The sequence below is a fragment of the Aplidium turbinatum genome, chromosome 3, assembly GCF_918807975.1.
Source record: "Aplidium turbinatum chromosome 3, kaAplTurb1.1, whole genome shotgun sequence".
Classification (NCBI taxonomy): Eukaryota; Metazoa; Chordata; class Ascidiacea; order Aplousobranchia; family Polyclinidae; genus Aplidium; species Aplidium turbinatum.
The window spans coordinates 22766931-22791286 of NC_137474.1; positions in this window are offsets into that span (position 1 = coordinate 22766931).

A 24356-nucleotide genomic window follows, 5' to 3' on the forward strand; every position below is an offset into this window, starting at 1 on the left:
AACTTTCTTAGACAATTTTTAATGACGTTAGTTCCAAACTAAAAGAATTAGATAGTTTCGCAAAAAAAAACTATTTTTCACTGTATGAAATGTCTTAGAAAAATTTTTGAAAATGTTTTTTGAAAAGACAATTATTTTTCAATAATGTTCACTTTTAGTACGTAAAAAAACTTTCTTAGACAATTTTTAATGACGTTAGTTCCAAACTAAAAGAATTAGATAGTTTCGCAAAAAAAAATTATTTTTCACTGTATGAAATGTCTTGGAAAAATTTTTGAAAAAGTTTTTTGAAAAGACAATTTTTTTTCAATAATGTTCACTTTTAATACGTAAAAAAACTTTCTTAGACAATTTTTAATGACGTTAGTTCCAAACAAAAAGAATTAGATGGTTTCGCAAAAAAAAATTATTTTTCACTGTATGAAATGTGTTAGAAAAATTTTTGAAAATGTTTTTTGAAAAGACAATTTTTTTTCAATAATGTTCACTTTTAGTACGTAAAAAACTTTCTTAGACAATTTTTAATGACGTTAGTTCCAAACAAAAAGAATTAGATAGTTTCGCAAAAAAAAATTATTTTTCACTGTATGAAATGTCTTAGAAAAATTTTTGAAATTTTTTTGAAAAGACAATTTTTTTTCAATAATGTTTACTTTTAGTACGTAAAAAAACTTTCTTAGACAATTTTTAATGACGTTAGTTCCAAACTAAAAGAATTAGATAGTTTCGCGAAAAAAAATTATTTTTCACTGTATGAAATGTCTTGGAAAAATTTTTGAAAAAGATTTTGAAAAGACAATTTTTTTTCAATAATGTTCACTTTTAATACGTAAAAAAACTTTCTTAGACAATTTTTAATGACGTTAGTTCCAAACTAAAAGAATTAGATAGTTTCGCAAAAAAAAATTATTCACTGTATGAAACGTCTTAAAAAATTTTTGAAAAATTTTTTTGAAAAGACAATTTTTTTTCAATAATGTTCACTTTTAGTACGTAAAAAAACTTTCTTAGACAATTTTTAATGACGTTAGTTCCAAACTAAAAGAATTAGATAGTTTCGCAAAAAAAATTATTTTTCACTGTATGAAATGTCTTAGAAAAATTTTTGAAAAAGATTTTGAAAAGACAATTTTTTTTCAATAATGTTCACTTTTGGTACGTAAAAAATTTTTTAGACAATTTTTAATGACGTTAGTTCCAAACTAAAAGAATTAGATGGTTTTGCAAAACAAAATTCTTTTTCACTGTATGAAATGTCTTAGAAAAATTTTTGAAAAATTTTTTTGAAAAGACAATTTTTTTTCAATAATGTTCACTTTTAGTACGTAAAAAAACTTTCTTAGACAATTTTTAATGACGTTAGTTCCAAACTAAAAGAATTAGATAGTTTCGCAAAAAAAAATTATTTTTCATTGTATGAAATGTCTTAGAAAAATTTTTGAAAAAGATTTTGAAAAGACAATTTTTTTTCAATAATGTTCACTTATAGTACGTAAAAAAACTTTCTTAGACAATTTTTAATGACGTTAGTTCCAAACTAAAAGAATTAGATGGTTTTGCAAAACAAAATTCTTTTTCACTGTATGAAATGTCTTAGAAAAATTTTTGAAAAGTTTTTTTGAAAAGACAATTTTTTTTCAATAATGTTCACTTTTAGTGCGTAAAAAAACTTTCTTAAACAATTTTTAATGACGTTAGTTCCAAACTAAAAGAATTAGATAGTTTCGCAAAAAAAAATTATTTTTCACTGTATGAAATGTTTTAGAAAAATTTTTGAAAAAGATTTTGAAAAGACAATTTTTTTTCAATAATGTTCACTTATAGTACGTAAAAAACTTTCTTAGACAATTTTTAATGACGTTAGTTCCAAACTAAAAGAATTAGATAGTTTCGCAAAAAAAAATTATTTTTCACTGTATGAAATGTCTTAGAAAAATTTTTGAAAATGTTTTTTGAAAAGACAATTATTTTTCAATAATGTTCACTTTTAGTACGTAAAAAAACTTTCTTAGACAATTTTTAATGACGTTAGTTCCAAACTAAAAGAATTAGATAGTTTCGCAAAAAAAAATTATTTTTCACTGTATGAAATGTCTTGGAATAATTTTTGAAAAAGTTTTTTGAAAAGACAATTTTTTTTCAATAATGTTCACTTTTAATACGTAAAAAAACTTTCTTAGACAATTTTTAATGACGTTAGTCCCAAACAAAAAGAATTAGATAGTTTCGCAAAAAAAAATTATTTTTCACTGTATGAAATGTGTTAGAAAAATTTTTGAAAATGTTTTTTGAAAAGACAATTTTTTTTCAATAATGTTCACTTTTAGTACGTAAAAAAACTTTCTTAGACAATTTTTAATGACGTTAGTTCCAAACTAAAAGAATTAGATAGTTTCGCAAAAAAAAATTATTTTTCACTGTTTGAAATGTGTTAGAAAAATTTTTGAAAAAGTTTTTTGAAAAGACAATTTTGTTTCAATAATGTTCACTTTTAGTACGTAAAAAAACTTTCTTAGACAATTTTTAATGACGTTAGTTCCAAACTAAAAGAATTAGATAGTTTTGCAAAAAAAAATTATTTTTCACTGTATGAAATGTCTTGGAATAATTTTTGAAAAGTTTTTTGAAAAGACAATTTTTTTTCAATAATGTTCACGTTTAGTACGTAAAAAAACTTTCCTAGACAATTTTTAATGACGTTAGTTCCAAACTAAAAGAATTAGATAGTTTCGCAAAAAAAAATTATTTTTCACTGTATGAAATGTCTTGGAATAATTTTTGAAAAAGTTTTTTGAAAAGACAATTTTTTTTCAATAATGTTCACTTTTAATACGTAAAAAAACTTTCTTAGACAATTTTTAATGACGTTAGTCCCAAACAAAAAGAATTAGATAGTTTCGCAAAAAAAAATTATTTTTCACTGTATGAAATGTGTTAGAAAAATTTTTGAAAATGTTTTTTGAAAAGACAATTTTTTTTCAATAATGTTCACTTTTAGTACGTAAAAAAACTTTCTTAGACAATTTTTAATGACGTTAGTTCCAAACTAAAAGAATTAGATAGTTTCGCAAAAAAAAATTATTTTTCACTGTATAAAATGTCTTAGAAAAATTTTTGAAAATGTTTTTTGAAAAGACAATTTTGTTTCAATAATGTTCACTTTTAGTACGTAAAAAACTTTCTTAGACAATTTTTAATGACGTTAGTTCCAAACTAAAAGAATTAGATAGTTTCGCAAAAAAAATTATTTTTCACTGTATGAAATGTCTTGGAATAATTTTTGAAAAAGTTTTTTAAAAAGACAATTTTTTTCAATAATGTTCACTTTTAATACGTAAAAAAACTTTCTTAGACATTTTTTAATGACGTTAGTTCCAAACTAAAAGAATTAGATAGTTTCGCAAAAAAAAATTATTTTTCACTGTATGAAATGTCTTGGAAAAATTTTTGAAAAAGTTTTTTGAAAAGACAATTTTTTTTCAATAATGTTCGCTTTTAGTACGTAAAAAAACTTTCTTAGACAATTTTTAATGACATTAGTTCCAAACTAAAAGAATTAGATAGTTTCGCAAAAAAAAATTATTTTTCACTGTATGAAATGTCTTAGAATAATTTTTGAAAAGTTTTTTGAAAAGACAATTTTTTCTCAATAATGTTCACGTTTAGTACGTAAAAAAACTTTCTTAGACAATTTTTAATGACGTTAGTTCCAAACTAAAAGAATTAGATAGTTTCGCAAAAAAAAATTATTTTTCACTGTATGAAATGTCTTGGAATAATTTTTGAAAAAGTTTTTTGAAAAGACAATTTTTTTTCAATAATGTTCACTTTTAATACGTAAAAAAACTTTCTTAGACAATTTTTAATGACGTTAGTCCCAAACAAAAAGAATTAGATAGTTTCGCAAAAAAAAATTATTTTTCACTGTATGAAATGTGTTAGAAAAATTTTTGAAAATGTTTTTTGAAAAGACAATTTTTTTTCAATAATGTTCACTTTTAGTACGTAAAAAAACTTTCTTAGACAATTTTTAATGACGTTAGTTCCAAACTAAAAGAATTAGATAGTTTCGCAAAAAAAAATTATTTTTCACTGTTTGAAATGTGTTAGAAAAATTTTTGAAAAAGTTTTTTGAAAAGACAATTTTGTTTCAATAATGTTCACTTTTAGTACGTAAAAAAACTTTCTTAGACAATTTTTAATGACGTTAGTTCCAAACTAAAAGAATTAGATAGTTTTGCAAAAAAAAATTATTTTTCACTGTATGAAATGTCTTGGAATAATTTTTGAAAAGTTTTTTGAAAAGACAATTTTTTTTCAATAATGTTCACGTTTAGTACGTAAAAAAACTTTCCTAGACAATTTTTAATGACGTTAGTTCCAAACTAAAAGAATTAGATAGTTTCGCAAAAAAAAATTATTTTTCACTGTATGAAAATGTCTTAGAAAAATTTTTGAAAAGACAATTTTTTTTCAATAATGTTCACTTTTAGTACGTAAAAAAACTTTCTTAGACAATTTTTAATGACGTTAGTTCCAAACTAAAAGAATTAGATAGTTTCGCAAAAAAAAATTATTTTTCACTGTATGAAAGGTCTTAGAAAAATTTTTGAAAAAGTTTTTTGAAAAGACAATTTTTTTTCAATAATGTTCACTTTTAGTACGTAAAAAAACTTTCTTAGACAATTTTTAATGACGTTAGTTCCAAACTAAAAGAATTAGATAGTTTCGCAAAAAAAATTATTTTTCACTGTATGAAATGTCTTGGAATAATTTTTGAAAAAGTTTTTTGAAAAGACAATTTTTTTCAATAATGTTCACTTTTAATACGTAAAAAAACTTTCTTAGACATTTTTTAATGACGTTAGTTCCAAACTAAAAGAATTAGATAGTTTCGCAAAAAAAAATTATTTTTCACTGTATGAAATGTCTTAGAAAAATTTTTGAAAAAGTTTTTTGAAAAGACAATTTTTTTTCAATAATGTTCGCTTTTAGTACGTAAAAAAACTTTCTTAGACAATTTTTAATGACATTAGTTCCAAACTAAAAGAATTAGATAGTTTCGCAAAAAAAAATTATTTTTCACTGTATGAAATGTCTTGGAATAATTTTTGAAAAGTTTTTTGAAAAGACAATTTTTTCTCAATAATGTTCACGTTTAGTACGTAAAAAAACTTTCTTAGACAATTTTTAATGACGTTAGTTCCAAACTAAAAGAATTAGATAGTTTCGCAAAAAAAAATTATTTTTCACTGTATGAAATGTTTTAGAAAAATTTTTGAAAATTTTTTTTGAAAAGACAATTTTTTTTCAATAATGTTCACGTTTAGTACGTAAAAAAACTTTCCTAGACAATTTTTAATGACGTTAGTTCCAAACTAAAAGAATTAGATAGTTTCGCAAAAAAAAATTATTTTTCACTGTATGAAATGTCTTAGAAAAATTTTTGAAAATGTTTTTTGAAAAGACAATTTTTTTTCAATAATGTTCACTTTTAGTACGTAAAAAAACTTTCTTAGACAATTTTTAATGACGATAGTTCCAAACTAAAAGAATTAGATAGTTTCGCAAAAAAAAAATTATTTTTCACTGTATGAAATGTTTTAGAAAAATTTTTGAAAAAGATTTTGAAAAGACAATTTTTTTTCAATAATGTTCACTTTTAGTACGTAAAAAAACTTTCTTAGACAATTTTTAATGACGTTAGTTCCAAACTAAAAGAATTAGATAGTTTCGCAAAAAAAAATTATTTTTCACTGTATGAAATGTTTTAGAAAAATTTTTGAAAAAGATCTTGAAAAGACAATTTTTTTTCAATAATGTTCACTTATAGTACGTAAAAAAACTTTCTTAGACAATTTTTAATGACGTTAGTTCCAAACTAAAAGAATTAGATAGTTTCGCAAAAAAAAATTATTTTTCACTGTATAAAATGTCTTGGAATAATTTTTGAAAAAGTTTTTTGAAAAGACAATTTTGTTTCAATAATGTTCACTTTTAGTACGTAAAAAACTTTCTTAGACAATTTTTAATGACGTTAGTTCCAAACTAAAAGAATTAGATAGTTTCGCAAAAAAAATTATTTTTCACTGTATGAAATGTCTTGGAATAATTTTTGAAAAAGTTTTTTAAAAAGACAATTTTTTTCAATAATGTTCACTTTTAATACGTAAAAAAACTTTCTTAGACATTTTTTAATGACGTTAGTTCCAAACTAAAAGAATTAGATAGTTTCGCAAAAAAAAATTATTTTTCACTGTATGAAATGTCTTGGAAAAATTTTTGAAAAAGTTTTTTGAAAAGACAATTTTTTTTCAATAATGTTCGCTTTTAGTACGTAAAAAAACTTTCTTAGACAATTTTTAATGACATTAGTTCCAAACTAAAAGAATTAGATAGTTTCGCAAAAAAAAATTATTTTTCACTGTATGAAATGTCTTAGAATAATTTTTGAAAAGTTTTTTGAAAAGACAATTTTTTCTCAATAATGTTCACGTTTAGTACGTAAAAAAACTTTCTTAGACAATTTTTAATGACGTTAGTTCCAAACTAAAAGAATTAGATAGTTTCGCAAAAAAAAATTATTTTTCACTGTATGAAATGTCTTGGAATAATTTTTGAAAAAGTTTTTTGAAAAGACAATTTTTTTTCAATAATGTTCACTTTTAATACGTAAAAAAACTTTCTTAGACAATTTTTAATGACGTTAGTCCCAAACAAAAAGAATTAGATAGTTTCGCAAAAAAAAATTATTTTTCACTGTATGAAATGTGTTAGAAAAATTTTTGAAAATGTTTTTTGAAAAGACAATTTTTTTTCAATAATGTTCACTTTTAGTACGTAAAAAAACTTTCTTAGACAATTTTTAATGACGTTAGTTCCAAACTAAAAGAATTAGATAGTTTCGCAAAAAAAAATTATTTTTCACTGTTTGAAATGTGTTAGAAAAATTTTTGAAAAAGTTTTTTGAAAAGACAATTTTGTTTCAATAATGTTCACTTTTAGTACGTAAAAAAACTTTCTTAGACAATTTTTAATGACGTTAGTTCCAAACTAAAAGAATTAGATAGTTTTGCAAAAAAAAATTATTTTTCACTGTATGAAATGTCTTGGAATAATTTTTGAAAAGTTTTTTGAAAAGACAATTTTTTTTCAATAATGTTCACGTTTAGTACGTAAAAAAACTTTCCTAGACAATTTTTAATGACGTTAGTTCCAAACTAAAAGAATTAGATAGTTTCGCAAAAAAAAATTATTTTTCACTGTATGAAAATGTCTTAGAAAAATTTTTGAAAATGTTTTTTGAAAAGACAATTTTTTTTCAATAATGTTCACTTTTAGTACGTAAAAAAACTTTCTTAGACAATTTTTAATGACGTTAGTTCCAAACTAAAAGAATTAGATAGTTTCGCAAAAAAAAATTATTTTTCACTGTATGAAAGGTCTTAGAAAAATTTTTGAAAAAGTTTTTTGAAAAGACAATTTTTTTTCAATAATGTTCACTTTTAGTACGTAAAAAAACTTTCTTAGACAATTTTTAAAGACGTTAGTTCCAAACTAAAAGAATTAGATAGTTTCGCAAAAAAAATTATTTTTCACTGTATGAAATGTCTTGGAATAATTTTTGAAAAAGTTTTTTGAAAAGACAATTTTTTTCAATAATGTTCACTTTTAATACGTAAAAAAACTTTCTTAGACATTTTTTAATGACGTTAGTTCCAAACTAAAAGAATTAGATAGTTTCGCAAAAAAAAATTATTTTTCACTGTATGAAATGTCTTAGAAAAATTTTTGAAAAAGTTTTTTGAAAAGACAATTTTTTTTCAATAATGTTCGCTTTTAGTACGTAAAAAAACTTTCTTAGACAATTTTTAATGACATTAGTTCCAAACTAAAAGAATTAGATAGTTTCGCAAAAAAAAATTATTTTTCACTGTATGAAATGTCTTGGAATAATTTTTGAAAAGTTTTTTGAAAAGACAATTTTTTCTCAATAATGTTCACGTTTAGTACGTAAAAAAACTTTCTTAGACAATTTTTAATGACGTTAGTTCCAAACTAAAAGAATTAGATAGTTTCGCAAAAAAAAATTATTTTTCACTGTATGAAATGTTTTAGAAAAATTTTTGAAAATTTTTTTTGAAAAGACAATTTTTTTTCAATAATGTTCACGTTTAGTACGTAAAAAAACTTTCCTAGACAATTTTTAATGACGTTAGTTCCAAACTAAAAGAATTAGATAGTTTCGCAAAAAAAAATTATTTTTCACTGTATGAAATGTCTTAGAAAAATTTTTGAAAATGTTTTTTGAAAAGACAATTTTTTTTCAATAATGTTCACTTTTAGTACGTAAAAAAACTTTCTTAGACAATTTTTAATGACGATAGTTCCAAACTAAAAGAATTAGATAGTTTCGCAAAAAAAAATTATTTTTCACTGTATGAAAGGTCTTAGAAAAATTTTTGAAAAAGTTTTTTGAAAAGACAATTTTTTTTCAATAATGTTCACTTTTAGTACGTAAAAAAACTTTCTTAGACAATTTTTAATGACGTTAGTTCCAAACTAAAAGAATTAGATAGTTTCGCAAAAAAAAATTATTTTTCACTGTATGAAATGTCTTGGAATAATTTTTGAAAAAGTTTTTTGAAAAGACAATTTTTTTTCAATAATGTTCACTTTTAATACGTAAAAAAACTTTCTTAGACAATTTTTAATGACGTTAGTCCCAAACAAAAAGAATTAGATAGTTTCGCAAAAAAAATTATTTTTCACTGTATGAAATGTGTTAGAAAAATTTTTGAAAATGTTTTTTAAAAAGACAATTTTTTTTCAATAATGTTCACTTTTAGTACGTAAAAAAACTTTCTTAGACAATTTTTAATGACGTTAGTTCCAAATTAAAAGAATTAGATAGTTTCGCAAAAAAAAATTATTTTTCACTCTTTGAAATGTGTTAGAAAAAGTTTTGAAAAAGTTTTTTGAAAAGACAATTTTGTTTCAATAATGTTCACTTTTAGTACGTAAAAAAACTTTCTTAGACAATTTTTAATGACGTTAGTTCCAAACTAAAAGAATTAGATAGTTTTGCAAAAAAAAATTATTTTTCACTGTATGAAATGTCTTGGAATAATTTTTGAAAAGTTTTTTGAAAAGACAATTTTTTTTCAATAATGTTCACGTTTAGTACGTAAAAAAACTTTCCTAGACAATTTTTAATGACGTTAGTTCCAAACTAAAAGAATTAGATAGTTTCGCAAAAAAAAATTATTTTTCACTGTATGAAAATGTCTTAGAAAAATTTTTGAAAATGTTTTTTGAAAAGACAATTTTTTTTCAATAATGTTCACTTTTAGTACGTAAAAAAACTTTCTTAGACAATTTTTAATGACGTTAGTTCCAAACTAAAAGAATTAGATAGTTTCGCAAAAAAAAATTATTTTTCACTGTATGAAAGGTCTTAGAAAAATTTTTGAAAAAGTTTTTTGAAAAGACAATTTTTTTTCAATAATGTTCACTTTTAGTACGTAAAAAAACTTTCTTAGACAATTTTTAATGACGTTAGTTCCAAACTAAAAGAATTAGATAGTTTCGCAAAAAAAATTATTTTTCACTGTATGAAATGTCTTGGAATAATTTTTGAAAAAGTTTTTTGAAAAGACAATTTTTTTCAATAATGTTCACTTTTAATACGTAAAAAAACTTTCTTAGACATTTTTTAATGACGTTAGTTCCAAACTAAAAGAATTAGATAGTTTCGCAAAAAAAAATTATTTTTCACTGTATGAAATGTCTTAGAAAAATTTTTGAAAAAGTTTTTTGAAAAGACAATTTTTTTTCAATAATGTTCGCTTTTAGTACGTAAAAAAACTTTCTTAGACAATTTTTAATGACATTAGTTCCAAACTAAAAGAATTAGATAGTTTCGCAAAAAAAAATTATTTTTCACTGTATGAAATGTCTTGGAATAATTTTTGAAAAGTTTTTTGAAAAGACAATTTTTTCTCAATAATGTTCACGTTTAGTACGTAAAAAAACTTTCTTAGACAATTTTTAATGACGTTAGTTCCAAACTAAAAGAATTAGATAGTTTAGCAAAAAAAAATTATTTTTCACTGTATGAAATGTTTTAGAAAAATTTTTGAAAAAGTTTTTTGAAAAGACAATTTTTTTTCAATAATGTTCACGTTTAGTACGTAAAAAAACTTTCTTAGACAATTTTTAATGACGTTAGTTCCAAACTAAAAGAATTAGATAGTTTCGCAAAAAAAAATTATTTTTCACTGTATGAAAATGTCTTAGAAAAATTTTTGAAAATGTTTTTTGAAAAGACAATTTTTTTTCAATAATGTTCACTTTTAGTACGTAAAAAAACTTTCTTAGACAATTTTTAATGACGTTAGTTCCAAACTAAAAGAATTAGATAGTTTCGCAAAAAAAAATTATTTTTCACTGTATGAAAGGTCTTAGAAAAATTTTTGAAAAAGTTTTTTGAAAAGACAATTTTTTTTCAATAATGTTCACTTTTAGTACGTAAAAAAACTTTCTTAGACAATTTTTAATGACGTTAGTTCCAAACTAAAAGAATTAGATAGTTTCGCAAAAAAAATTATTTTTCACTGTATGAAATGTCTTGGAATAATTTTTGAAAAAGTTTTTTGAAAAGACAATTTTTTTCAATAATGTTCACTTTTAATACGTAAAAAAACTTTCTTAGACATTTTTTAATGACGTTAGTTCCAAACTAAAAGAATTAGATAGTTTCGCAAAAAAAAATTATTTTTCACTGTATGAAATGTCTTAGAAAAATTTTTGAAAAAGTTTTTTGAAAAGACAATTTTTTTTCAATAATGTTCGCTTTTAGTACGTAAAAAAACTTTCTTAGACAATTTTTAATGACATTAGTTCCAAACTAAAAGAATTAGATAGTTTCGCAAAAAAAAATTATTTTTCACTGTATGAAATGTCTTGGAATAATTTTTGAAAAGTTTTTTGAAAAGACAATTTTTTCTCAATAATGTTCACGTTTAGTACGTAAAAAAACTTTCTTAGACAATTTTTAATGACGTTAGTTCCAAACTAAAAGAATTAGATAGTTTAGCAAAAAAAAATTATTTTTCACTGTATGAAATGTTTTAGAAAAATTTTTGAAAATTTTTTTTGAAAAGACAATTTTTTTTCAATAATGTTCACGTTTAGTACGTAAAAAAACTTTCCTAGACAATTTTTAATGACGTTAGTTCCAAACTAAAAGAATTAGATAGTTTCGCAAAAAAAAATTATTTTTCACTGTATGAAATGTCTTAGAAAAATTTTTGAAAATGTTTTTTGAAAAGACAATTTTTTTTCAATAATGTTCACTTTTAGTACGTAAAAAAACTTTCTTAGACAATTTTTAATGACGATAGTTCCAAACTAAAAGAATTAGATAGTTTCGCAAAAAAAAATTATTTTTCACTGTATGAAAGGTCTTAGAAAAATTTTTGAAAAAGTTTTTTGAAAAGACAATTTTTTTTCAATAATGTTCACTTTTAGTACGTAAAAAAACTTTCTTAGACAATTTTTAATGACGTTAGTTCCAAACTAAAAGAATTAGATAGTTTCGCAAAAAAAAATTATTTTTCACTGTATGAAATGTCTTGGAATAATTTTTGAAAAAGTTTTTTGAAAAGACAATTTTTTTTCAATAATGTTCACTTTTAATACGTAAAAAAACTTTCTTAGACAATTTTTAATGACGTTAGTCCCAAACAAAAAGAATTAGATAGTTTCGCAAAAAAAAATTATTTTTCACTCTATGAAATGTGTTAGAAAAATTTTTGAAAATGTTTTTTGAAAAGACAATTTTTTTTCAATAATGTTCACTTTTAGTACGTAAAAAAACTTTCTTAGACAATTTTTAATGACGTTAGTTCCAAACTAAAAGAATTAGATAGTTTCGCAAAAAAAAATTATTTTTCACTGTTTGAAATGTCTTAGAAAAATTTTTGAAAAAGTTTTTTGAAAAGACAATTTTGTTTCAATAATGTTCACTTTTAGTACGTAAAAAAACTTTCTTAGACAATTTTTAATGACGTTAGTTCCAAACTAAAAGAATTAGATAGTTTTGCAAAAAAAAATTATTTTTCACTGTATGAAATGTCTTGGAATAATTTTTGAAAAGTTTTTTGAAAAGACAATTTTTTTTCAATAATGTTCACGTTTAGTACGTAAAAAAACTTTCCTAGACAATTTTTAATGACGTTAGTTCCAAACTAAAAGAATTAGATAGTTTTGCAAAAAAAAATTATTTTTCACTGTATGAAAATGTCTTAGAAAAATTTTTGAAAATGTTTTTTGAAAAGACAATTTTTTTTCAATAATGTTCACTTTTAGTACGTAAAAAAACTTTCTTAGACAATTTTTAATGACGTTAGTTCCAAACTAAAAGAATTAGATAGTTTCGCAAAAAAAAATTATTTTTCACTGTATGAAAGGTCTTAGAAAAATTTTTGAAAAAGTTTTTTGAAAAGACAATTTTTTTTCAATAATGTTCACTTTTAATACGTAAAAAAACTTTCTTAGACATTTTTTAATGACGTTAGTTCCAAACTAAAAGAATTAGATAGTTTCGCAAAAAAAAATTATTTTTCACTGTATGAAATGTCTTAGAAAAATTTTTGAAAAAGTTTTTTGAAAAGACAATTTTTTTTCAATAATGTTCGCTTTTAGTACGTAAAAAAACTTTCTTAGACAATTTTTAATGACATTAGTTCCAAACTAAAAGAATTAGATAGTTTCGCAAAAAAAAATTATTTTTCACTGTATGAAATGTCTTGGAATAATTTTTGAAAAGTTTTTTGAAAAGACAATTTTTTCTCAATAATGTTCACGTTTAGTACGTAAAAAAACTTTCTTAGACAATTTTTAATGACGTTAGTTCCAAACTAAAAGAATTAGATAGTTTCGCAAAAAAAAATTTATTTTCACTGTATGAAATGTTTTAGAAAAATTTTTGAAAATTTTTTTTGAAAAGACAATTTTTTTTCAATAATGTTCACGTTTAGTACGTAAAAAAACTTTCCTAGACAATTTTTAATGACGTTAGTTCCAAACTAAAAGAATTAGATAGTTTCGCAAAAAAAAATTATTTTTCACTGTATGAAATGTCTTAGAAAAATTTTTGAAAATGTTTTTTGAAAAGACAATTTTTTTTCAATAATGTTCACTTTTAGTACGTAAAAAAACTTTCTTAGACAATTTTTAATGACGTTAGTTCCAAACTAAAAGAATTAGATAGTTTCGCAAAAAAAAATTATTTTTCACTGTATGAAAGGTCTTAGAAAAATTTTTGAAAAAGTTTTTTGAAAAGACAATTTTTTTTCAATAATGTTCACTTTTAGTACGTAAAAAAACTTTCTTAGACAATTTTTAATGACGTTAGTTCCAAACTAAAAGAATTAGATAGTTTCGCAAAAAAAATTATTTTTCACTGTATGAAATGTCTTGGAATAATTTTTGAAAAAGTTTTTTAAAAAGACAATTTTTTTCAATAATGTTCACTTTTAATACGTAAAAAAACTTTCTTAGACATTTTTTAATGACGTTAGTTCCAAACTAAAAGAATTAGATAGTTTCGCAAAAAAAAATTATTTTTCACTGTATGAAATGTCTTAGAAAAATTTTTGAAAAAGTTTTTTGAAAAGACAATTTTTTTTCAATAATGTTCGCTTTTAGTACGTAAAAAAACTTTCTTAGACAATTTTTAATGACATTAGTTCCAAACTAAAAGAATTAGATAGTTTCGCAAAAAAAAATTATTTTTCACTGTATGAAATGTCTTGGAATAATTTTTGAAAAGTTTTTTGAAAAGACAATTTTATCTCAATAATGTTCACGTTTAGTACGTAAAAAAACTTTCTTAGACAATTTTTAATGACGTTAGTTCCAAACTAAAAGAATTAGATAGTTTCGCAAAAAAAAATTATTTTTTACTGTATGAAATGTCTTAGAAAAATTTTTGAAAATTTTTTTTGAAAAGACAATTTTTTTTCAATAATGTTCACTTTTAGTACGTAAAAAAACTTTCTTAGACAATTTTTAATGACGTTAGTTCCAAACTAAAAGAATTAGATAGTTCCGCAAAAAAAAATTATTTTTCATTGTATGAAATGTCTTGGAAAAATTTTTGAAAAAGATTTTGAAAAGACAATTTTTTTTCAATAATGTTCACTTTTAGTACGTAGAAAACTTTCTTAGACAATTTTTAATGACGTTAGTTCCAAACTAAAAGAATTAGATAGTTTCGCAAAAAAAAATTATTTTTCACTGTATGAAATGTCTTGGAATAAATTTTGAAAAAGTTTTTTGAAAAGACAATTTTTTTTCAATAATGTTCACTTTTAATACGTAAAAAAACTTTCTTAGACAATTTTTAATGACGTTAGTCCCAAACAAAAAGAATTAGATAGTTTCGCAAAAAAAAATTATTTTTCACTCAATGAAATGTGTTAGAAAAATTTTTGAAAATGTTTTTTGAAAAGACAATTTTTTTTCAATAATGTTCACTTTTAGTACGTAAAAAAACTTTCTTAGACAATTTTTAATGACGTTAGTTCCAAACTAAAAGAATTAGATAGTTTCGCAAAAAAAAATTATTTTTCACTGTATGAAAGGTCTTAGAAAAATTTTTGAAAAAGTTTTTTGAAAAGACAATTTTTTTTCAATAATGTTCACTTTTAGTACGTAAAAAAACTTTCTTAGACAATTTTTAATGACGTTAGTTCCAAACTAAAAGAATTAGATAGTTTCGCAAAAAAAATTATTTTTCACTGTATGAAATGTCTTGGAATAATTTTTGAAAAAGTTTTTTGAAAAGACAATCTTTTTCAATAATGTTCACTTTTAATACGTAAAAAAACTTTCTTAGACATTTTTTAATGACGTTAGTTCCAAACTAAAAGAATTAGATAGTTTCGCAAAAAAAAATTATTTTTCACTGTATGAAATGTCTTAGAAAAATTTTTGAAAAAGTTTTTTGAAAAGACAATTTTTTTTCAATAATGTTCGCTTTTAGTACGTAAAAAAACTTTCTTAGACAATTTTTAATGACATTAGTTCCAAACTAAAAGAATTAGATAGTTTCGCAAAAAAAAATTATTTTTCACTGTATGAAATGTCTTGGAATAATTTTTGAAAAGTTTTTTTGAAAAGACAATTTTTTCTCAATAATGTTCACGTTTAGTACGTAAAAAAACTTTCTTAGACAATTTTTAATGACGTTAGTTCCAAACTAAAAGAATTAGATAGTTTCGCAAAAAAAAATTATTTTTCACTGTATGAAATGTTTTAGAAAAATTTTTGAAAATTTTTTTTGAAAAGACAATTTTTTTTCAATAATGTTCACGTTTAGTACGTAAAAAAACTTTCCTAGACAATTTTTAATGACGTTAGTTCCAAACTAAAAGAATTAGATAGTTTCGCAAAAAAAAATTATTTTTCACTGTATGAAATGTCTTAGAAAAATTTTTGAAAATGTTTTTTGAAAAGACAATTTTTTTTCAATAATGTTCACTTTTAGTACGTAAAAAAACTTTCTTAGACAATTTTTAATGACGATAGTTCCAAACTAAAAGAATTAGATAGTTTCGCAAAAAAAAATTATTTTTCACTGTATGAAAGGTCTTAGAAAAATTTTTGAAAAAGCTTTTTGAAAAGACAATTTTTTTTCAATAATGTTCACTTTTAGTACGTAAAAAAACTTTCTTAGACAATTTTTAATGACGTTAGTTCCAAACTAAAAGAATTAGATAGTTTCGCAAAAAAAAATTATTTTTCACTGTATGAAATGTCTTGGAATAATTTTTGAAAAAGTTTTTTGAAAAGACAATTTTTTTTCAATAATGTTCACTTTTAATACGTAAAAAAACTTTCTTAGACAATTTTTAATGACGTTAGTCCCAAACAAAATAAATTAGATAGTTTCGCAAAAAAAAATTATTTTTCACTCTATGAAATGTGTTAGAAAAATTTTTGAAAATGTTTTTTGAAAAGACAATTTTTTTTCAATAATGTTCACTTTTAGTACGTAAAAAAACTTTCTTAGACAATTTTTAATGACGTTAGTTCCAAACTAAAAGAATTAGATAGTTTCGCAAAAAAAAATTATTTTTCACTGTTTGAAATGTCTTAGAAAAATTTTTGAAAAAGATTTTGAAAAGACAATTTTTTTTCAATAATGTTCACTTTTAGTATGTAAAAAAACTTTCTTAGACAATTTTTAATGACGTTAGTTCCAAACTAAAAGAATTAGATAGTTTCGCAAAAAAAATTATTTTTCACTGTATGAAATGTCTTAGAAAAATTTTTGAAAAAGATTTTGAAAAGACAATTTTTTTTCAATAATGTTCACTTTTGGTACGTAAAAAGTTTTTTAGACAATTTTTAATGACGTTAGTTCCAAACTAAAAGAATTAGATGGTTTTGCAAAACAAAATTCTTTTTCACTGTATGAAATGTCTTAGAAAAATTTTTGAAAATGTTTTTTTGAAAAGACAATTTTTTTTCAATAATGTTCACTTTTAGTACGTAAAAAAACTTTCTTAGACAATTTTTAATGACGTTAGTTCCAAACTAAAAGAATTAGATAGTTTCGCAAAAAAAAATTATTTTTCACTGTATGAAATGTTTTAGAAAAATTTTTGAAAAAGATTTTGAAAAGACAATTTTTTTTCAATAATGTTCACTTATAGTACGTAAAAAACTTTCTTAGACAATTTTTAATGACGTTAGTTCCAAACTAAAAGAATTAGATAGTTTCGCAAAAAAAAACTATTTTTCACTGTATGAAATGTCTTAGAAAAATTTTTGAAAATGTTTTTTGAAAAGACAATTATTTTTCAATAATGTTCACTTTTAGTACGTAAAAAAACTTTCTTAGACAATTTTTAATGACGTTAGTTCCAAACTAAAAGAATTAGATAGTTTCGCAAAAAAAAATTATTTTTCACTGTATGAAATGTCTTGGAAAAATTTTTGAAAAAGTTTTTTGAAAAGACAATTTTTTTTCAATAATGTTCACTTTTAATACGTAAAAAAACTTTCCTAGACAATTTTTAATGACGTTAGTTCCAAACTAAAAGAATTAGATAGTTTCGCAAAAAAAAATTATTTTTCACTGTATGAAAATGTCTTAGAAAAATTTTTGAAAATGTTTTTTGAAAAGACAATTTTTTTTCAATAATGTTCACTTTTAGTACGTAAAAAAACTTTCTTAGACAATTTTTAATGACGTTAGTTCCAAACTAAAAGAATTAGATAGTTTCGCAAAAAAAAATTATTTTTCACTGTATGAAAGGTCTTAGAAAAATTTTTGAAAAAGTTTTTTGAAAAGACAATTTTTTTTCAATAATGTTCACTTTTAGTACGTAAAAAAACTTTCTTAGACAATTTTTAATGACGTTAGTTCCAAACTAAAAGAATTAGATAGTTTCGCAAAAAAAAATTATTTTTCACTGTATGAAATGTCTTGGAATAATTTTTGAAAAAGTTTTTTGAAAAGACAATTTTTTTCAATAATGTTCACTTTTAATACGTAAAAAAACTTTCTTAGACATTTTTTAATGACGTTAGTTCCAAACTAAAAGAATTAGATAGTTTCGCAAAAAAAAATTATTTTTCACTGTATGAAATGTCTTAGAAAAATTTTTGAAAAAGTTTTTTGAAAAGACAATTTTTTTTCAATAATGTTCGCTTTTAGTACGTAAAAAAACTTTCTTAGACAATTTTTAATGACATTAGTTCCAAACTAAAAGAATTAGATAGTTTCGCAAAAAAAAAATTTTTCACTGTATGAAATGTCTTGGAATAATTTTTGAAAAGTTTTTTGAAAAGACAATTTTTTCTCAATAATGTTCACGTTTAGTACGTAAAAAAACTTTCTTAGACAATTTTTAATGACGTTAGTTCCAAACTAAAAGAATTAGATAGTTTCGCAAAAAAAAATTATTTTTCACTGTATGAAATGTTTTAGAAAAATTTTTGAAAATTTTTTTTGAAAAGACAATTTTTTTTCAATAATGTTCACGTTTAGTACGTAAAAAAACTTTCCTAGACAATTTTTAATGACGTTAGTTCCAAACTAAAAGAATTAGATAGTTTCGCAAAAAAAAATTATTTTTCACTGTATGAAATGTCTTAGAAAAATTTTTGAAAATGTTTTTTGAAAAGACAATTTTTTTTCAATAATGTTCACTTTTAGTACGTAAAAAAACTTTCTTAGACAATTTTTAATGACGATAGTTCCAAACTAAAAGAATTAGATAGTTTCGCAAAAAAAAATTATTTTTCACTGTATGAAAGGTCTTAGAAAAATTTTTGAAAAAGTTTTTTGAAAAGACAATTTTTTTTCAATAATGTTCACTTTTAGTACGTAAAAAAACTTTCTTAGACAATTTTTAATGACGTTAGTTCCAAACTAAAAGAATTAGATAGTTTCGCAAAAAAAAATTATTTTTCACTGTATGAAATGTCTTGGAATAATTTTTGAAAAAGTTTTTTGAAAAGACAATTTTTTTTCAATAATGTTCACTTTTAATACGTAAAAAAACTTTCTTAGACAATTTTTAATGACGTTAGTCCCAAACAAAAAGAATTAGATAGTTTCGCAAAAAAAAATTATTTTTCACTGTATGAAATGTGTTAGAAAAATTTTTGAAAATGTTTTTTGAAAAGACAATTTTTTTTCAATAATGTTCACTTTTAGTACGTAAAAAAACTTTCTTAGACAATTTTTAATGACGTTAGTTCCAAACTAAAAGAATTAGATAGTTTCGCAAAAAAAAATTATTTTTCACTGTTTGAAATGTCTTAGAAAAATTTTTGAAAAAGTTTTTTGAAAAGACAATTTTGTTTCAATAATGTTCACTTTTAGTACGTAAAAAAACTTTCTTAGACAATTTTTAATGACGTTAGTTCCAAACTAAAAGAATTAGATAGTTTTGCAAAAAAAAATTATTTTTCACTGTATGAAATGTCTTGGAATAATTTTTGAAAAGTTTTTTGAAAAGACAATTTTTTTTCAATAATGTTCACGTTTAGTACGTAAAAAAACTTTCCTAGACAATTTTTAATGACGTTAGTTCCAAACTAAAAGAATTAGATAGTTTCGCAAAAAAAAATTATTTTTCACTGTATGAAATGTCTTAGAAAAATTTTTGAAAATGTTTTTTGAAAAGACAATTTTTTTTCAATAATGTTCACTTTTAGTACGTAAAAAAACTTTCTTAGACAATTTTTAATGACGTTAGTTCCAAACTAAAAGAATTAGATAGTTTCGCAAAAAAAAATTATTTTTCACTGTATGAAAGGTCTTAGAAAAATTTTTGAAAAAGTTTTTTGAAAAGACAATTTTTTTTCAATAATGTTCACTTTTAGTACGTAAAAAAACTTTCTTAGACAATTTTTAATGACGTTAGTTCCAAACTAAAAGAATTAGATAGTTTCGCAAAAAAAATTATTTTTCACTGTATGAAATGTCTTGGAATAATTTTTGAAAAAGTTTTTTAAAAAGACAATTTTTTTCAATAATGTTCACTTTTAATACGTAAAAAAACTTTCTTAGACATTTTTTAATGACGTTAGTTCCAAACTAAAAGAATTAGATAGTTTCGCAAAAAAAAATTATTTTTCACTGTATGAAATGTCTTAGAAAAATTTTTGAAAAAGTTTTTTGAAAAGACAATTTTTTTTCAATAATGTTCGCTTTTGGTACGTAAAAAAACTTTCTTAGACAATTTTTAATGACGATAGTTCCAAACTAAAAGAATTAGATAGTTTCGCAAAAAAAAATTATTTTTCACTGTATGAAATGTCTTAGAAAAATTTTTGAAAATTTTTTTTGAAAAGACAATTTTTTTTCAATAATGTTCACTTTTAGTACGTAAAAAAACTTTCTTAGACAATTTTTAATGACGTTAGTTCCAAACTAAAAGAATTAGATAGTTCCGAAAAAAAAAATTATTTTTCATTGTATGAAATGTCTTGGAAAAATTTTTGAAAAAGATTTTGAAAAGACAATTTTTTCTCAATAATGTTCACTTTTAGTACGTAAAAAACTTTCTTAGACAATTTTTAATGACGTTAGTTCCAAACTAAAAGAATTAGATAGTTTCGCAAAAAAAAATTATTTTTCACTGTATGAAATGTTTTAGAAAAATTTTTGAAAATTTTTTTTGAAAAGACAATTTTTTTTCAATAATGTTCACTTTTAGTACGTAAAAAAACTTTCTTAGACAATTTTTTAATGGTGTTAGTTCCAAACTAAAAGAATTAGATAGTTCCGCAAAAAAAAATTATTTTTCACTGTATGAAATGTCTTAGAAAAATTTTTGAAAAAGATTTTGAAAAGACAATTTTTTTCAATAATATTCGCTTTTAGTACGTAAAAAAACTTTCTTAGACAATTTTTAATGACGTTAGTTCCAAACTAAAAGAATTAGATAGTTTCGCAAAAAAAAATTATTTTTCACTGTATGAAATGTCTTGGAATAATTTTTGAAAAAGTTTTTTGAAAAGACAATTCTTTTTCAATAATGTTCACTTTTAATACGTAAAAAAACTTTCTTAGACAATTTTTAATGACGTTAGTCCCAAACAAAAAGAATTAGATAGTTTCGCAAAAAAAAATTATTTTTCACTGTATGAAATGTGTTAGAAAAATTTTTGAAAATGTTTTTTGAAAAGACAATTTTTTTTCAATAATGTTCACTTTTAGTACGTAAAAAAACTTTCTTAGACAATTTTTAATGACGTTAGTTCCAAACTAAAAGAATTAGATAGTTTCGCAAAAAAAAATTATTTTTCACTGTTTGAAATGTCTTAGAAAAATTTTTGAAAAAGTTTTTTGAAAAGACAATTTTGTTTCAATAATGTTCACTTTTAGTACGTAAAAAAACTTTCTTAGACAATTTTTAATGACGTTAGTTCCAAACTAAAAGAATTAGATAGTTTTGCAAAAAAAAATTATTTTTCACTGTATGAAATGTCTTGGAATAATTTTTGAAAAGTTTTTTGAAAAGACAATTTTTTTTCAATAATGTTCACGTTTAGTACGTAAAAAAACTTTCCTAGACAATTTTTAATGACGTTAGTTCCAAACTAAAAGAATTAGATAGTTTCGCAAAAAAAAATTATTTTTCACTGTATGAAATGTCTTAGAAAAATTTTTGAAAATGTTTTTTGAAAAGACAATTTTTTTTCAATAATGTTCACTTTTAGTACGTAAAAAAACTTTCTTAGACAATTTTTAATGACGTTAGTTCCAAACTAAAAGAATTAGATAGTTTCGCAAAAAAAAATTATTTTTCACTGTATGAAAGGTCTTAGAAAAATTTTTGAAAAAGTTTTTTGAAAAGACAATTTTTTTTCAATAATGTTCACTTTTAGTACGTAAAAAAACTTTCTTAGACAATTTTTAATGACGTTAGTTCCAAACTAAAAGAATTAGATAGTTTCGCAAAAAAAATTATTTTTCACTGTATGAAATGTCTTGGAATAATTTTTGAAAAAGTTTTTTAAAAAGACAATTTTTTTCAATAATGTTCACTTTTAATACGTAAAAAAACTTTCTTAGACATTTTTTAATGACGTTAGTTCCAAACTAAAAGAATTAGATAGTTTCGCAAAAAAAAATTATTTTTCACTGTATGAAATGTCTTAGAAAAATTTTTGAAAAAGTTTTTTGAAAAGACAATTTTTTTTCAATAATGTTCGCTTTTGGTACGTAAAAAAACTTTCTTAGACATTTTTTAATGACATTAGTTCCAAACTAAAAGAATTAGATAGTTTCGCAAAAAAAAATTATTTTTCACTGTATGAAATGTCTTGGAATAATTTTTGAAAAGTTTTTTGAAAAGACAATTTTATCTCAATAATGTTCACGTTTAGTACGTAAAAAAACTTTCTTAGACAATTTTTAATGACGTTAGTTCCAAACTAAAAGAATTAGATAGTTTCGCAAAAAAAAATTATTTTTCACTGTATGAAATGTCTTAGAAAAATTTTTGAAAATTTTTTTTGAAAAGACAATTTTTTTTCAATAATGTTCACTTTTAGTACGTAAAAAAACTTTCTTAGACAATTTTTAATGACGTTAGTTCCAAACTAAAAGAATTAGATAGTTCCGCAAAAAAAAATTATTTTTCATTGTATGAAATGTCTTGGAAAAATTTTTGAAAAAGGTTTTGAAAAGACAATTTTTTCTCAATAATCTTCACTTTTAGTACGTAAAAAACTTTCTTAGACAATTTTTAATGACGTTAGTTCCAAACTAAAAGAATTAGATAGTTTCGCAAAAAAAAATTATTTTTCACTGTTTGAAATGTCTTAGAAAAATTTTTGAAAAAGTTTTTTGAAAAGACAATTTTGTTTCAATAATGTTCACTTTTAGTACGTAAAAAAACTTTCTTAGACAATTTTTAATGACGTTAGTTCCAAACTAAAAGAATTAGATAGTTTTGCAAAAAAAAATTATTTTTCACTGTATGAAATGTCTTGGAATAATTTTTGAAAAGTTTTTTGAAAAGACAATTTTTTTTCAATAATGTTCACGTTTAGTACGTAAAAAAACTTTCCTAGACAATTTTTAATGACGTTAGTTCCAAACTAAAAGAATTAGATAGTTTCGCAAAAAAAAATTATTTTTCACTGTATGAAAATGTGTTAGAAAAATTTTTGAAAATGTTTTTTGAAAAGACAATTTTTTTTCAATAATGTTCACTTTTAGTACGTAAAAAAACTTTCTTAGACAATTTTTAATGACGTTAGTTCCAAACTAAAAGAATTAGATAGTTTCGCAAAAAAAAATTATTTTTCACTGTTTGAAATGTCTTAGAAAAATTTTTGAAAAAGTTTTTTGAAAAGACAATTTTGTTTCAATAATGTTCACTTTTAGTACGTAAAAAAACTTTCTTAGACAATTTTTAATGACGTTAGTTCCAAACTAAAAGAATTAGATAGTTTTACAAAAAAAAATTATTTTTCACTGTATGAAATGTCTTGGAATAATTTTTGAAAAGTTTTTTGAAAAGACAATTTTTTTCAATAATGTTCACGTTTAGTACGTAAAAAAACTTTCCTAGACAATTTTTAATGACGTTAGTTCCAAACTAAAAGAATTAGATAGTTTCGCAAAAAAAAATTATTTTTCACTGTATGAAATGTCTTAGAAAAATTTTTGAAAATGTTTTTTGAAAAGACAATTTTTTTTCAATAATGTTCACTTTTAGTACGTAAAAAAACTTTCTTAGACAATTTTTAATGACATTAGTTCCAAACTAAAAGAATTAGATAGTTTCGCAAAAAAAAATTATTTTTCACTGTATGAAATGTCTTGGAATAATTTTTGAAAAGTTTTTTGAAAAGACAATTTTTTCTCAATAATGTTCACGTTTAGTACGTAAAAAAACTTTCTTAGACAATTTTTAATGACGTTAGTTCCAAACTAAAAGAATTAGATAGTTTCGCAAAAAAAAACTATTTTTCACTGTATGAAATGTCTTAGAAAAATTTTTGAAAATTTTTTTTGAAAAGACAATTTTTTTTCAATAATGTTCACTTTTAGTACGTAAAAAAACTTTCTTAGACAATTTTTAATGACGTTAGTTCCAAACTAAAAGAATTAGATAGTTCCGCAAAAAAAAATTATTTTTCATTGTATGAAATGTCTTGGAAAAATTTTTGAAAAAGATTTTGAAAAGACAATTTTTTTTCAATAATGTTCACTTTTAGTACGTAAAAAACTTTCTTAGACAATTTTTAATGACGTTAGTTCCAAACTAAAAGAATTAGATAGTTTCGCAAAAAAAAATTATTTTTCACTGTATGAAATGTTTTAGAAAAATTTTTGAAAATTTTTTTTGAAAAGACAATTTTTTTTCAATAATGTTCACTTTTAGTACGTAAAAAAACTTTCTTAGACAATTTTTAATGGTGTTAGTTCCAAACTAAAAGAATTAGATAGTTCCGCAAAAAAAAATTATTTTTCACTGTATGAAATGTCTTAGAAAAATTTTTGAAAAAGATTTTGAAAAGACAATTTTTTTCAATAATATTCGCTTTTAGTACGTAAAAAAACTTTCTTAGACAATTTTTAATGACGTTAGTTCCAAACTAAAAGAATTAGATAGTTTCGCAAAAAAAAATTATTTTTCACTGTATGAAATGTCTTGGAATAATTTTTGAAAAGTTTTTTGAAAAGACAATTTTTTCTCAATAATGTTCACGTTTAGTACGTAAAAAAACTTTCTTAGACAATTTTTAATGACGTTAGTTCCAAACTAAAAGAATTAGATAGTTTCGCAAAAAAAAATTATTTTTCACTG